Source organism: Ascaphus truei, chromosome 2 (genome assembly GCF_040206685.1).
Source record: "Ascaphus truei isolate aAscTru1 chromosome 2, aAscTru1.hap1, whole genome shotgun sequence".
Lineage (NCBI taxonomy): Eukaryota > Metazoa > Chordata > Amphibia > Anura > Ascaphidae > Ascaphus > Ascaphus truei.
This window is the reverse complement of record NC_134484.1, coordinates 389,428,550-389,446,485: the sequence shown is the minus strand read 5'-3', so window position 1 is coordinate 389,446,485 and position 17,936 is coordinate 389,428,550.

Genomic DNA, 17,936 nt, shown 5'->3' with positions numbered 1-17,936 from the left:
CTGGAACACTACTGGTATTATTGGTGGCAGTTTTTTCCCTATAATTGAATCACTGAGTAAAATATCCCAATGTCTATTGAGTATATTTTTAATTTTCTGTGAGGCGCAATTAAATTGTGTTATAAAAAGAGGTGTACACATCTTATCATTATCCCTTGTTTGGCCCTTCTTCTTTTTAGGGAATATTTTGCCCTTAGACTGGTCCAAACGTTTGAGTCTATTTTATTGGCCTACTTGTTTGAAAGTCTCCGTGATAGTATGTCTATTGTATCCTTTTGCCAAGAACTTCTTCACCAGAGCGTCCCCCTGGGCCAGGTAGTCAGAGTCAAGAGTACAATTTCTCCTAACTCTAAGAAACTGGCCCCTGGGGACGCTCTCCAACCAATTTTGATAGTGGTTGCTGGGGTGGTGCAAATATGCATTAGTAGAAACTTTCTTAAAGAATGTTTTAGTGATAATTTTATTCTCACTATTCGCCATCAATTCCAAATCCAAAAAATTGATACTACACTTGTTTGTTTCAAATGTGAATCTCAGGTCCATCTGGTTATCATTAAAAGATGTCAAAATATAAATCAATGTATCTTGTTCTCCGTCCCAAATGAAAATGAGATCGTCTATGAAACGGCCATAGAACACCAAGCCCTCCCCCAGCCTAGCATAACCCCACACATGGGTGTCCTCCCATAGGCCCATGTATAGGTTAGCATAGCTGGGGGCAAACCGGGTGCCCATGGCCATTCCACAGACCTGCAGATAGTAATCATTCTCAAATAAAAAATAATTATGTTCTAGAATGAACAAGATTGCCTTCAGAATAAAATCTCTCTGTGTATTGATAATTTGGATATCTTTCTCCAAGAAATGTGCTACTGCTCCCTTCGTGTGCTCAATACATGTATATAAAGAGGCCACATCACATGTGGCCCAAATATATTTGCCAATTACTTTCAATCTAGCCAATTGGACTCGTGGGTATATATATGTCCACCAATAGACCCAGAGCCCTACCCCTGAAGAAGTCAGTTTAGCTGATGAAACGCTTAGGGCCAGGTGTGCAGTGGATCCTCTAACGCTTCTTGCAAACCTGCTCGTTATTCCAACCCGTTTGGTATCTACATCTATCGTGTGACGTCATCCGCTGTCCCGCCGCATCCATTGTCCCCGGAGGGAACCAAAGATCAACTGTTGGTGTGTGCCCGGGGAGAGGAGTTTGCGGAGAGCCTGATAACGTGAGTTCCTGCTGGCGTGAACAACGAGGGCAATATTGGACACAGTGGAGTCACGGAGCAGTACAGCAGAAAAGCGGCGGTTGCTGATCCTCTGGAGCATGAGTATTATCTCATAAAATGCTTTTATATATTCTATGTCTGTGAGTTCATTTTATGAGCCTTTTTTGGGAATTAAATTTATTTTTTGCACAGTAATGCACTAGGATTCGGCGCTTTTTTTCTTCTTTTTTTCTATGCAGGTGGAGAGGGAGGTCGTTGTACCCTCGTTAAGAAGCTGCCTGTTTCCTGATAGTGCTTTGTTTTATTCCCCTTCATTGGATATTATTTTTGGACTCCAAAGGACAATTTGCATTGTGCATTTACAGGAGGTTCCACAGCACTACATATGTATTTATCCATGTATTATTGATTAGATATCATTAATTATGTAGTTATAGTTTATATACATTTTTTATTTTAATACGGTATTTATCATTTATATATTTTATATTTTCAATATATTTTTTAATATTTTGTTTCCTTTATTCTCTGACATTTTTACACAAGCGCAGATCTTTATTGTATATATTGATTAGAGTATTATCTCATAAAATGCTTTTAAAATGCTTTTATATATTCTATGTTTGTGAGTTCATTTTATGAGCCTTTTTTGGGAATTAAATTTATTTTTTGCACAGTAATGCACTAGGATTCGGCGCTTTTTTTCTTCTTTTATATATATATATATAACAGTCCACCAAGAAAGTTTCTTATGTGTCAGCTGTTCAATATTATTTGGATCACGATTCTAAAATGGCCGACACACAAGGTGCTTTTATTTTATCCCTTATTAATTCATTCTCACTCACAATTATTTTCTATTTCAGTCTCAGTATTTTTTACAGACTTGTGGAACGGCCATGGGTTATGCAAATTTATTCATGGGGTTTTGGGAAGACTAATATGTCTGGACCAATAACCCTCTAGGGGTGGGTCTGGTATACTATGGCCATTTCATTGATGATATCATTTGGGACTCACATTTTGGGAATGTTAATGATCTTATTTCACATTTTAATGTTAATGATCTCGGCCTGGTGTTCACTTCAGTGGTTGATCCCGTGGAGATTGTGTTTTTGGATTTGGTTCTTAAGGTAGACTCCGATTGTAAGATACAGACCGATGTCCATATTAAAGAGTATCTGTAAATAGTTACATCCATGCCAAAAGCAGTCATCATCCTAAATGGTTGACCAATATCCCTTACAGCCAGTTTAGTAGATTAAGGCATAATTGCTCTACTGAGCTGGACTTTTTGGCACAATCGGAGTCACTTAGGGATAAATTCCTCGCCGAGGGTTATGACCAAACCGTGGTTGAGGAAGCCTGTCAAAAATCAGCGGTTTCAGAGAGGGACAATCTTCTGTTGGTTTCCAAAAATAGATGGACTGGAGGGTTGAGGGGAAGAGAGGAATTCATTAATGGACAGACTGTGTTTTCTACTAAATTTAGTAGTTCATCATGGACCTTGGAGGCTATTATTTGTAAACATTGGGCTGTCCTTTTAGGTTATCCTATATTAACAGACAGTTTAGAAAAGAGACCCACCATAGTGTTTAAAAAGGCCAATAGTACAAAAATATTATTGCTCCAATTAAGATTAGAACTGTGCCCAAATTCAGTCTTAGACCAGTTGGCCATTATAAGTGTGGACAATGGAGATGCACTACGTGTTCCTTTATGGATTGCAGGAAGGTTTTTTCCCCCTCCACCTCAGGCAGTCCTCTCTATAAAGTTAAGGGGTTTGTGAATTGTCTTACCTCCTACGTTGTGTACTTGTTGACCTGTGGTTGTGGCCTACATTATGTGGGCCGAACCACGAGGCCATTGAGTACACAATTTATGGAACATAGGAAGAATATTATTAATGGTGTCACCAACCACTATGTATCCAGACATTTTTCTCTGATGCATGGCCAAAAACTTGATAGCCTTAAAATGATGGGATTGGAGGTTATACCTCCATCTGTTTTGGCTGGTGAGCGCTTCAAACTCCTTTCCAAAAAAAGAGAGCTATTGGATATTCCGTTTAAAATGCTTGGTGCCCTCTGCCTTAATGAACATTTATATTTAAGCACTATTGTTTAGTTAGGTCTTAGTTCATTTAATTTGCATGTTTGTATGCTGTCTGTGTGTGTGATAGGTTACACATTCATCCAGTATCAAACATGTGTCCTGCAGGATTTTTATCTTTTATCTTTAACCAATATTCTCTCAGCATTAGTATTTATTTATAAGTTTATTAATTTTGGTTTATATGTTTTTATTTATATTAATATTTATTTTGTCTTATTTTATTTGTTTGTTCCATATCTGTTCCCTTGCTAAATTTGTAGTATTTATATTTTTAAAGTATTCATTTAGTATGTTACATTTTGGTAATTATTAGTACTTGTTGTCTGATTTGGGGCTTATTTGGCCACCTGTTTTATTTGTCAATTAAGTTCTCTGCTCTACCTAAACAATGTAAGCAATTGAGATATTTCAACATCCCTTGAGAAAGTCAGCTGACGCTGATGAAATGCGTCGGGTGATGTCATCACGCTACTGCGAGGAGCAGTCTGTGTACCGAAGAGAGTCTCCTTTACTCCCTACAATTGCCGGAAATGTGTCAGCTGTTTCTGGACTGCAACAGAAGCTGATAGCGCATGGCGCACTCTTTCTTCATTTCTGTCTCGGGTCTGTGGTCTGTGGTTTTGGAGACATTATCGGATGTTATCAATACATGCCAACCACATCCATCAGGTAGAAGGTTTGTTAAGCGGTCCTACGCTATCCCACAGGCAGTCTGGCAGCCTCATTAGTGATTTGTATCATCAGGAGTAAAGAAACCATTATGTGAATGTACATCTTGTCTTTTTTTTAAGTGGGCATTACCCTTTTTTAACATACAATAAATCCCTATTTTTTGTAATGCACTAGGGCTGTGCGCTGTTGCTTTGTTTTTCTGTATATATATATATATATATATATATATATATATATATATATATATATATACACGGAAAGAATGTGGGTCCAGGAAAAATGAGTCAGCACACCTCCAGGGAAATCCAAAGATGTTGTATTCAAAACAAATACATGTATATATATATATAGTCAATGAAAACATAGTTTGCACTCACGGATTCTAAAATGAAGGCAGATGCTCGTCCCATATAGAAAAATGTACAGGGTAACCAGGGAAATCCAGGTAACAAAGAGACAGCACACCGCAATATAATGAAGTAAATAAAGTGTGTTAACAACACAGGTCAGCCAACGTTTCGGTCCTCAGAGTGCCCTGACGAAGGTCCCACTCTGAGGACCGAAACGTTGGCTGCCCTGTGTTGTTAACACACTTTATTTACTTCATTATATTGCGGTGTGCTGTCTCTTTGTTACCTGGATTTCCCTGGTTACCCTGTGTGTATATATATATATATATATATATATATATATATATATATATATATATATAAATATATATATATATATATATATATATATATATATATATATATATATATATATATATATATATATATATATATAAAATGAAAAGAAAAGAAACAGGCGCACACCTAGTGCATTAAAGTATAACAAATAGTTTATAGAACAATAAAAACAGTCAAATGCCCACTCACAAAAGTACAGGGTTTAAAAGCAGGTATGAGATAGGCTCTCATAAGCCAGTACTGCCGTCTGGTATCAGGAATTAGGTCCTCTCCTGTCTGCTCTCCACATGGTCTTAGCAACCGGAAATGACGTCCCTCCGGTCGGGTGCACCACACAGGAAATCCCTCCGGGAACTAGCACCTCCAGTTTCTTGCTTCTGGTCAGTGAGACATCAGGGGAAGAGGATCCAGCGTTTCTTTCCTCACAGCTTCACACAGCCTCACACAGCCTGCAACATCTCGCAACCCGCAAAGGTAAAGTTCGTGGGGAAGTGACAACCTCAGCCTTAGCCACGCCCTACTCCCTACGGTCCTCTCCGTCAGGACCAGTAACCAATGAAGCAAGTCATAGGCTAAAGCCACCTTTGTTGTGATGTGTCTACACTCACACATGGCCTTGTGAGTGATTTTGTATTACTTCCTTCCATCCTATTTCCCCTCCCATCACCTATTCAATTTTTAGCATTTTAGGCTATTGTGTGACTTACATTTTGCTGTTTCTGTTTTTTCTGGCTTGCGCTCGCCTTATTGTGTCTTCATACTGTGTGAGGATCGTGGGAGATCCGTTACCGGCTGAGCAGCAGCAAAGACCAGCAGCTAGTATTGCATGATTTTATTATTTATGTGCATCATTGCTGCCTATCTACATCCACTTTGAACTCCAACTAGATTTTGGGTATCAGTGTATAATTGTGAGGAGCGCCCCAGTTTTCTTGTATATCAGTGTCCAACTCTAAGCACTTTGATATTACCAAGGCTCTGTTCTGGGGCCTGTGATAGGGTAAATAAAAGCCACCAGTTATATGCCTGGAAAACCTATGTCTAGTCTGCAGTGCAGCACTGACTAGGTTAACTTCAGCTGGGAACCTCAGGACAATTAGTTGGATCCCAGCTGCCTAATCAAGGTGTGTTAAAACCCAGGCTATAGACACATGGATGTTGGTTGTTGATGAGAGAGGAGTAAGCTGCTGCTAAAGAGATTTCCTGATACAAGGTCTGATAAACAAAGTAACTGAATTATAAACTGTCTGTCTCTTGCTTAGAAAAGGGATTGCTGCCTGAGTTACACACTGTCTGCTAAAGAGAAACTGTGGAGCCAATTCACAAAGCAGTTAAAAGTGGTTAAATGGGAGAGGCGCATGCCCGAAGCCAGAGTTAATGCAAGCCTAGTGTACTAGCACCTTTCACACCGGCACAAATATTGAATAAAAGTGGCACACAAAGTGATTTTATTACCCTCCCACAGCCAGATTCATTGATCGGAACAATCAGGGATGCCAACCAGGGCCAAGTCCAAGCAAAAGGACCCCTCGGTCACTGCTTATTTTAACAAAAATACCTCGGCGGTAGCAAGCAGCTCCGAATTACCCACGCTAAATATGCAGTCAGACTCCGACAGCGAGAGGCCTGCACAGAGACTGAACGATCAAGAATTGGTCACCAGAAAAGATCTCCGCGAATTTTGCGGGGAAATGAAACATTTCTTCCGCAGAGAGCTTTGGGACCTGAGAAGGGATTTAGATGGGCTGGGGGAACGGACCGGAGCCTTGGAAAATAAAATGGATGACAACACGAGGGCTCTACAATAGACAAACAAAGCAGTGACCCGGATGGAGGAAAAGATAAGAGATATCTCAGATAAGCAGGAAGATGCTGAGAATCGGGATCGCCGAAACAATGTACGCATCAGGGGGGTCCCAGAAGCCGTCAGTGATCCGGAGAACTTTATGCAGAAGTGGCTGGAGCACCTGCTCCCTGATAAAACGGCACAGGACTTGCACCTTTATAGGTGCCATAGAGCGTTGCGGTCCAACCCATTTCCCTCTCACAGAAAACATGGCCGACCATAGAGAATAGCGCATCGCCCCCCCTGGTGATCACATTCAGGAACTGCAGGCAGCAGAGGACAGCAGCCATCTCCGAGGATGTCAGTGGCGGGAACCCAGGCTGCGGGTGCGAACGAAGAGGAGGAGGCGCCACAGAGCTGATGACAGCCCAGCGAGGCGACGCTGGAGTTCCGCCAGTCGGGCCCTCCCTCTCGATCACAGGACCCCCTGGGAGCTGAGAACCTCTGGGACGGCAGATTTTGGGACAGTACATCCCTGGGGAAGAGGAGGTGTACGGGATCAGACTGGGGATGGGGAGGCGTGGCCCCTTCGCTAGTTATAAGAATCCCGGGGGGAGGAGAGATTGGAGTTGTCTGCATATTGCACATCCCGTGAGGAGAAGAGGGGAGCACCGGGGGATGAGGGGATGAATAGAGCAGGCCCCTGAGTCAGTGAGGGAGGGAGGGAGGGGGGGTACACGGGAAGGGGGCCACTTGCAGGTTCCTAGAGTTGAGTACGCAGACCCAGATAGCAGGGGGACCACCACAGACATAGGATCGTTGATTAGAGTAGCCAGAAGTTTGTGTCAGCAGACCCTGCCATCAGGTTCCCCTGGGAGATTACAGGGGACGGCTAATAGGCCCTTTACCAAGCAAGTATGGCTTAGGAGAGAGCAGAGGGCAGTTTGGGTACATGTACTTGAAAGGAAGGCAGTGAAGTTAGCACAGACACGTTAGGTAGATACAGAAGAATTAGAGAAGTAGGTATCAAAGGGATTCCAGTGGGTGGGAGGAGGAGGGATCTGCGTTACAATATTGGTCTTGTTTATATCAAGCTCTGTCATACTGCTCAATTCTATGTATGTTAGGTAGATAAGTTTTGTTATGTCACATTGCCACTTTGTAATTTCAGCAGGCGGCTGAAAGCGGATCTGGATGCTCGGAGATGCCCGCGATGAGACCCTGGCCTCGCACACCTCTGCCCGGCAGAAGCACGGACTTCTATTTAACCCTGAATTCACCAACAAGGGCCGCAGAGAGATGGTACATAAGTCTTGCTGGGAGGTAACAAAGCCAGAGGTCACACTGGCTCACAACACCACCCACCACATACACACATAAAGCCCAAGATAGCCCTTAGCAGCAGATTTCAATAACGCATAGAGGAATATTTTTTTTTTTTTTTAAGATACCAATATAATATGGATTCAAAAGGAGGAGAGATGAAGCAACAAAAGAGGGAGGAACGTTCGTCGGTCGGCGGGGGATCTCCGGGCATCCGGACGCAGCTGCTGAGCTAAAGTTAAGTTAAAGTTAATTCAGTTTGTTGAGTTGCATTATATGGATACTGTGCCACAGTTCATTTCACTCCACTTAGTGGAAGACTATTGGTGTGAACTAACTCTGGTAGTTCGCCGGCGCCTCAAGAGGTGTCTCATGGAGTTAGTCCATGGGAGCCGTTTAGCCCTACAGAGGACAGCCCCAAGAATACTTGGTTGCCCCTTAAAAAGGTGCCAGGTGGCTGCCCGGTACATGGGGCAGGAGAGCCGATTCTGGTCAGGTCCAGACACGGCTCTATGCCTTTTACTTTTTCTCACTTTTTTGTACCTTCCCTATCCCCTCCACCCCTGCCTTCTTCTCTCCCCGGGGCGCGGGACCCCTCCGATGGTGGGATGCGATGGTGGGATGCGATGGTTCTCTCCTCTGGTGAATATAGGAATACACTCAAATTCCGCTCTACAGTATTGGGATAGAAAATACAAACACAGTATCATTATAGGAAGCCGCCCAAATATAGCACCATGTAAATGGCCATAAATATTATATCTAACAACGTGAAGTTTTTTAACAGCCCAATGAAAAGGAAAGTAGCATTTACAGATTAGAAAGGGAAACAGGTTGATATTATACTAATCCAGGAAACCCATTTCAGCCGCAGCAGTTCACCCAAGTATTTAGACTAACAATTTTCGCAATTTTATCTAACGTCTGCTGATGAAAAAAAAGAGGGGTAGGCATTCTCTTCCATAATAATGTCCTTTTTACATTAGAGACACTCAGAAAGGACAGCGAAGGCAGATTCCTGATAGTAGTAGGGACAATACAAGAACAACCAATAATGCTGGCCTCAATCTACGCTCCTTGCGAGCAAAGTCACAACTTCTTCCAGGAATTTTTTCAGAAACTAAATCAAGTAGCCAAAGGCCATATTATACTGCACCGACACACTTTATTCGAGAAAATACCCGGTATGTACCTGGCAGATACCTGGAATGCGCCGCTCCTCACCTCTGACAAGCCCCGTTGCATTTGCCTTCCCAGCCTGGGTTCATGCCTGGCTGACGGGCGGCTGATCTGTTAAATGATAATGATTAGGATTTAATAGGCTGCAATGCTTCGCGTGTCTACCAGATGGCATAAATTCATGAATTGTAATGCAGTATATATATATATACTGTGCAGTATTGCAGCCAGCGGGAATAAAATGCTTCAATCCCTGCCGGAAAATACCTCAATGCACTCGGGCAGAAAACAGTCACAAACCTCAATACACCCGGGTATACCCGAATTCGTGGGACTAGCCGAGCTCGAATAAAGTGTGTCGCCAGTGTATTAGCAGGAGACTTTAATCTAACAATAAACCCGAAAATGGACAGGACTGGCGTAGCTAAAAATTGCCGGAGGAAGGTATTGGATGCCTTAAAGAAAGGCCTAAAAAAAAAACAGCTAATTGATATATGGAGGGAACTCCACCCCACAGAAAAAAAACTATACTTTCTACTCCCATCCCCTTGACGCATATAGCAGAATCGACTACTTCTTCATCTCTAGCAGACTGGTCCCTTTGGTCTCCCACGCAGGGATCCATGACATTTCATGGTCTGACCATGCACCGATAAAGCTGAGGTGCAACCAAATTCGTTCTAATAGGCCGGGCGCAAACTGGAAGCTTAATGAGTCACTCTTAAAAATCCCAGACATATGTGACTCTGTATGTGAGGAGATTAACCAATTCTTTACTATAAATTATGTTTTGGTGGGTTCTCATTCCACTCTATGGGAGGCCCATAAGGCAACCATAAGGGGCATACTAATTGGAATAGCAGCCAGAAGGAAGAGAGAGAGAAACATTAAGATTGTGGCACTCCAAACCAAATTACACACCCTTATGACAAGGCACAAAAAAGAACTGACCCCCAGGTTCTAACAGAGATAAAGAATACCAAAATTGAACTCAACCTACTGATGGCCTCTCAGGCAGACAAATCCCGGAGTTGGTCAAAGAGGAAATACTATGAAAAGGCAAACAGACCAGATACCATGCTAGCACGCAAATTAAAAACTAGACAGTCAAACTATAACATACAAGCGATCCGTTTAATGACTGGAGCCACCACAGCCAACCCAAAAAACATAGTCTAGGAATTTAAACAATTTTATGAAAATGTATATAATGCGGAGAAAGTGGCACATAATTCCAAAACCACAAGAGCTGTAGTAGATTTTCTAGCAAGCTCAAACCTGACAGGACTGAGTGAGCTGGACAGAGAGGTTTTGGGTGCAGATTTCACATTAGAGGAGCTGTCCCAGGTCATCAAAGACCTAAAGCCTTCAAAGGCCCCCGTCCCAGATGGCTTCTCGGGGCTTTACTACAAGAAGTTCAGTAAGAACCTAGCCCCATGGTTGCTCCGAATGTTTAATGCGGTTTTAGCAGGAACCCTGTTTCCGGAGCGGATGCTCCAGGCGTCTATATCACTGATTTATAAACCAGGAAAATATCCGCAGGATTGCAAAAGTTATAGACCAATCTCCCTAATTAACACAGATATTAAAATATACTCCAAATTACTGGCCAATAGATTGAGTCACATCCTGCCCAGACTTATACATCCAGATCAAGTCGGCTTTATTAAAGATAGACAAGCTGCGGACAACACCCGACGAATCGTTGATCTGGTAGAGATAGCCAATATCAAGAAATTGCAAGTTATGATGTTAAGTCTGGATGCAGAAAAAGCGTTTGACAGGATTGACTGGCCATACTTAAAACAGACGCTTGGGGTCTTTGGCTTTGGGGAGTGGGTGAGTGGCGCGATAATGTCGCTATACTCAGGCCCCGCTGCTAGGGTTATACACCAGGGCTTCCCATCAAACACATTCCAAATTAAAAGTGGCACACAACAGGGGTGCCCATTATCTCCCCTTCTATTCGCCCTGTGTATGGAACCTCTAGCGGCACAGATCCGTAACAACCCGGATATTTTAGGGATTACTTTCATTCACAATCCCATAAGGTTGCCCTGTATGCTGACGATATCTTGCTACTGATTTCTAAACCCCTTACCTCTCTGCCGATTTGATCTGTTAGAAAAATTTAATAGACTATCTGGATTCAAAATAAATCAAACCAAATCCGAGGCCCTAAATATAAGCCTCCCAAAAGAAACTGAAAAATTATTGAGTCTGAACTTCAATTTTCAATTGGCAACAAAAAAAATCTCAAATACCTACGAGTCCACATCATTAAGGATTACTAGGGCATCTACAATGCAAATTACCCCAAATTGATTCGAACATTGAAAGAGGACCTAAGAAAGTGGATGCCCCACAGGATCTCCTGGATAGGTAGAATACATAGTGTAAAGATGAATATCCTCCCCCGTATCCTATATTTCTTTCAGACATTACCAGTGCCACTGAGACTGAAGGAAATACTCTCACTTCAGTCTGAAATCTCCAACTTCATTTGGGGAGGGAAAAAACCGAGAGTAAACAAGACAATAATGAAAAGAACCACCCGGATGCGTGGCCTAGCGGTACCTTGCCTGTTATCTTACTATAAAGTGGCACAATTGTGTCAACTCACACAATGGCAGACTAACCCAACATTGAAAAGATGGGTAGATCTGGAAAAGACGGTTTGCTCCCCATATGAGTTAAACAATCTGCTTTGGCTACCTAAAACAGCTGTTAAGTTGGCTGACCGGCCGCTTTCCTCAATGGCTAACTCGATGTCGGTTTGGGAGGCCGCCAAATTTAAACATGCATTAACCTCTAAACATTCACTGATGTTCCCGTTATGGGGCAACCCCGACTTTGCGCCAGGTCTAACAGAAGGCGCAGCAGCTAACGGGAGAAAATTTGGATATCTTAGGTTTAGAGATCTGGAAGGTAGACAAAACAAAATCAAATCATTTGAACAAATCAGATCAGATAAACATATCCCACACTCCGAATTTTTCCGCTACCTCCAGATCAGATCATACTTTAACAAAAATTCCCCCTACCCTCCCTTAACTACATTTGAAAAGTTCTGTCTGACAGAAACAGACACATGGGGACTTACATCGCAGATGTATGAGGAAGTGGTCGGTTCTGGGAGCGCATAACAACAGCAAAAACTGACGTATAGAGTTAGATGGGAAACAGACCTAGGAGAGGAAGTGGATGAGGACGACTGGTCGGCCATACTGGAAGCTGCAGCTAAGAGCTCAATCTGTACAACTTTGAAGGAGAATGCATATAAATTATTGATGAGATGGTATCTCACCCCACTAAAATTATCAAGGTTTGTGTCCAAAACAGTATGGAGAATTGGCCGACCTGTTACACATGCTGTGGTCATGCCCTCGAATCTCACCAAAATGGGATGAAATTAGAAATTGGATTCAGAGGATTTTTGACCTCACAATTCCTGTGGTTGTTCCTCCTGAACAGACCATGGCCGGGCCTCTCCAAAGCTGGAAACAAACTGGTTGCACACTTTGCAACAGCAAAGAGGTGCGAGATCGCAGCATTGTGGAAACAACCTGAGATCCCAAGTATCCCCAGATTCGAACCAGATTATGGTACATATGACAGATGGAAAAATTAATGAGTTTAGGTAATGACACTGGCACCAAATATCTAAAAGTCTGGACGCCTTGGTTGGCACAGACAGATATCCCAGCGGTAGAGATAACCACAATTTGGCAATGATAGTCATAAATGCATTCTCACTCAAAGAGGGGGACTTCGTCTCAGCAGACTTTCTGACTATGCAATTAGAGTGGATATAACCTAGGAGACCAAGCAGACAATCCCGGTAGGCCATGCAGGAGATTAACAAGGTGGAGTAGGCATCGCACTGGACGCAGGAGTAGAGGGGACTCGCGCCCCCGGGCCTTCCCCCCCTCCCCCACCTCCCCCACCTTCCCCCTCTTTCCCTTCCCCATCCCTTTTTTGTTCCTAATTTTAAATTGTCTACTGTACCTTATTACTTAAAGGAAGCTAATTGTCTATGTTTACATTGTTCATGTACAGTGGTGGCCTATCTGAGTCTAAGGGCTCGATGCAGTAAGCCCCGATAAAATCTTTTTGGCAAGTGTGGCGGATAGGTGGCGGATAGGCCTTTTTTTGGCGATTTGCCCTCGCGGTATTCAGTAAGGGAGAATCCATGCCGATCCCTGCCGAATCACTGCGAAAGCAAAGCTGCCGATGAGCCTGTGCCGATACAGCCTGGCTCCCGATAAGCCTTCCGATAAGCCTTTTCTGCCGATAGGTGTTTGCAGCAGAGAGAGACAAGCCGCTCTCTCAGCGCAAACATCGGCAAAAAATAAAGTATTTCTAAACAACTTTTACTGATAGTGTACATGTGCATGGGGTCTCCAGAGCTGAACCGCATTGGTTTCAGGTCCGGAGACCCCCTGCTTCGCGAGATACAGGCTCCTTTATGAGGTGCCGATATCCCTCTGCATTTAAAGGTCTCGATCACGTGACCGCGGAATGTAAACAAAGCAGAGGGATACCGGCACCCCATAAAGGGGCCTGTATCTCGGGAAGCAGGGGGTCCCCGGACCTAAAACCAAACCGGTTCAGCTCCGGAGACCCTCTGCACATCTACAATATGAGTAAAATACACATATCAATAAAGACTCATTCCTTACCTTTGCGGGTATCTGCTACGGTAGCGAAGTAGCATGAATATTTATTTAATAATACTGTACAGTGAGCAGGGGGTCCCCCGAGCTGAACCGCATCACTTTGTGGACCAGGGACCCCCTGCTTCCCGAGTTACAGGCCCCGGAATGTGTCATCGGGTGGCAGTGTCGCCGCCATCTTTATAGCGTACCATTCACGACGTGCCCACTATAAAGATGGCGGCGACACTGTAACCGATGCCCCAAACCGGGGCCTGTAACTCGGGAAGCAGGGGGTCTCTGAGCCACAAATTAATGCGGTTCAGCTCAGGGGGCCCCCTGCTCCCGCACAATATTATTAAAAATACATAAATGCTGCTTCATTACCATAGCGGATAGCCGCTAAGGCAATGAAGGGGTTAAGGCAGAATAGCATGTTTATTGGGGACATTTGCCCCCAATAAACATAGCAATAAACAACATACACCCCCTGTGTATTTAAAATACATAAACAACAATAAATACATTAAATACATATAGTACTCACCACCCATGTCCGGCTGCCTCCTCTTCATCCTGCCCATGGCCCCCTCCACTGCTGCAAAACAGACACAAGAATAAAAACATCCAATGTAATGTCCCCTAACCCCTTAATCACCATAGCGGTTATTAACCGCTACAGTCATTAAGGGGTTAAACCACCCTCACCCACCACTCGGGATGCCTACATACCCTCCCACACTAACCCCCCACCCCGTGAGGCCTAACCACCCTCACCCAGTACCCACAAGGGAGGCCTACCCACATACCGTTGGGGAACCCTCCCCACCCCCAGTACCCACAATAAAAACAATACAGTGACCCACAATAAACATCCTAATATTTAATAAATACATTACCCACCCCCTGTGCCCCCCCATAAATACAAGATTTATCCTTTTACAAACAGGGTTCATAACGCAGCCCCACGCGACTCCCCGGTGGGCTGGCGGGGCACCTGACAGACCTACAGGGTACCAGCAGCCCTTTTCAAACAGGTTCTGGAGGCCTGCTGGTGGGTCCCGCCAGCACCATGGCCCCAGGTGGTCTCCTTGGGTCACCGTGGGCCACAATTGGGTTCCCACGGTAGGCCCAAGGATGTCTGGGAGCCCCGGGTCAGACCCACAGGTGTCTGCGGGGCCTCGAGTGGTTCCCACGGGGGTCTGGGGAACTCACGAGTGCTCACTACGGGTCCACGGTGCCCCCACAGAAGTGGGACCACACATCTTCATCCCCGCACTTACAGGTCGGCGGTGCCCTCACAGATGTGAGGCCACCGCTTCATCCCCGCAGACTACGGGTCCACGGTGCCCCAACAGATGTGAGGCCACTGCTTCATCCCCGCATGTGTCACCCGTGGAACCACCAGCCTGATACCCGTGAGATACCAGAGGAGATTCACAGGTGGTCTCCAGAGGTCCCACGCAGAACCACGGAACAAACCCTGAATGTAAAAAAAATAAACCTGGCCTATACATTCAATACATACACCTCCCCCCCCCCAACACCTACAGTACAATAATGTGCAAAATAACTATTATCCAGATAGGGATAATAGATTATTTGCCCATTATTAAAAACATTAACTAGCATATTCAAATAAATAAAGTACTACTGACCTCATCAATAAGAAGTCTCCGTCGCCAGCAACATCCTTGTCTTGCCCACAAAATACATAGCCAAAACAAAGCCAATACATTGCAATTGCATTCAGATATCAATTAACCCCTTAAACACCTTATCGGATAATAACCTCAAAGGTAATTAAGGGGTTAAGCCACACTGGCCTGGTACCCACCCTTCACCCATGAATTTGTACAGTGGCTTCATCATGCAAATATATATATAATACTGTATATTCATATATATATGAAGAGGAGGATGGCCTTCATCGTGGCAGCCGGACATGGGTGGTAAGTGCTATATGTATTTAATGTATTGATTGGTGTTTATGTATTTAAAATGGGCACATTCACTATTATCCCTTTGTGGATAATAGTAATTGTGGCCATTACTATACTGTATGTGTTAAGGGGGGGGGTATTTCTTTATAAGTATGTATGTGTTTAGACATTAATTTGGGGGGGCACATAATTGGTACTGTAGGCCTGCGGGTAATACCCGAGGGCCCTCGCCGGCCTATAGTATCATTGATGTGCATATATGTGTATGTTAGCTGTTGTTGGGATATATATATATATATAAATATATATATATATATATATATATATATATATATATATATATATATATTTATTTATATAGAGATATTTATTTATTTATTTATTTAGATATATTTACTTATTTATTTAGATATATTTACTTATTTATTTAGATATATTTACTTATTTATTTAGATATATTTACTTATTTATTTAGTGTGGGGCTGCTGTGTGTGATTATTTTTTATTGTGGGTAGCGGGGGTGGGTGAAGGGGGTATTAGCCCCAACGGTGTTTGTTTTGGCCTTGCGGGGGGTAGCGGGAGGCTTAACCCCTTCATGACCGTCGCGGTATTAACTGCTACGGTCGTGAAGGGGTTAAGTGCACTCGCAACCCCCCCGCAAGTCCAAAACTCACACCCAGGGCCAAATACCCCCTTCACCCACCCCCGCTAGCCACAATAAAGCTGGAACGGTGGGTTAACCCCTTCATTGCCTTAGTGGTTAGCCGCTAAGGCAATGAAGTGGCCTTTAAATGCCTTTTTCCTTCCTCGGATGCATGCCGGGGGGCTCCGGTTCGGGTATCAGCTCCGGAGACCCCCGGCATCAATCACAAACAGGAAAAATTGTAGAAGGGAAGGAATGGTCACTACTTCCTAGAGCACCAAACACAAGCGTAGTAGATTAAAAATTATTTTATTGCAAAAAGCTGGACATCATGAGAAAAGCTCTGACGCGTTTCATCCCGTGCAAGGGACTTTATCTTTGATAAAGTCCCTTGCACGGGATGAAACGCGTCAGAGCTTTTCTCATGATGTCCAGCTTTTTGCAATAAAAGAATTTTATCTTTGATAAAGTCCCTTGCACGGGATGAAACGCGTCAGAGCTTTTCTCATGATGTCCAGCTTTTTGCAATAAAAGAATTTTTAATCTACTACGCTTGTGTTTGGTGCTCTAGGAAGTAGTGACCATTCCTTCCCTTCTACAATCTATGCTACGTTTTTTGAATGGAGCACACAGGCATCTCCAGTTGCAGCAGGTGAAATTCATCCACTGAGGGCGGTATCCAGCTGCCAGACGCCGGAAGACACTGCACACCGATCCCCGGTCTCAGCCCAGCTGATTGCTTCTCGGTGCGGCCCCAGGAAGATCTGTGCACGCGCACGCAACATCACGTGGGCTCCCAGACCAGCACAGCCGGTTGCAGAGGCACAGCTCCCGTACCAATTACACCGGTTGGTGAGGGGTGGGCTCGCAAGCCTACAGCGTAGTAGCGGTTTCTACAGCCGGCGTCTCCCTCAGGAACGCCATACACGTGTTTGTTCCCCAGCCACGGCATACCCGGTAGCTGTTTATGGCTCATCACGGGGCACGTCATCAAGCTTCTACCTGGCTGGAAGGGGTGATATTTGATACCAGTCGGTAAGGTTAGCATTATTGGGACTCTTATGGGTCACAGTTGGTTTGACGGTGGTCATTTTTTCTGTGCCCCTTGTCCACATTTGCTCATTAACCTCCGACTGATTTCTTCATACTAATAAACACCACCCCACGCTTATATCATATGCACTTTATACTTTATACCTGCTTGGAGACTCCAATCCTTGGCTCTACCTGGACAGTGATTGTATACTTCAACATATGATTGTCTAGCATATGGAACATAGGAGTTCACTCTCCATTTTTTCTGGACAAACAGGAAAAAGGCCTGATTTTTTCTATGTGTCGCCCTTACCGATGCTTCTCCTCCACCAACTTGACAACTTTAGTTGGCGGGCTGGATTCCCGATAAACTCTCCAATATGGGGTGCCGAACAGCACCGAAGAGCTGATAGGGGCTACCTGAATTCAGCCTGGTTAAAAAAGTGCCGATAAGTGGCTTATCGGCAGCCGGTTCCCGATAATTTTTTATCGGGAGGAAAAGTTGCCGATAATTCCCACTTATCGGCGCTTACTGAATCTGGAGGGCAAAAAATGGCGAAAAAATGCCGAAAAAGCCTTATCGGCGCTTACTGCATGAGGCCCTAAGTCGGCTAGATCCGTGGCTTTCAGATTATCCCGGTTAGGTGCGTTTTTTTGTCATTTT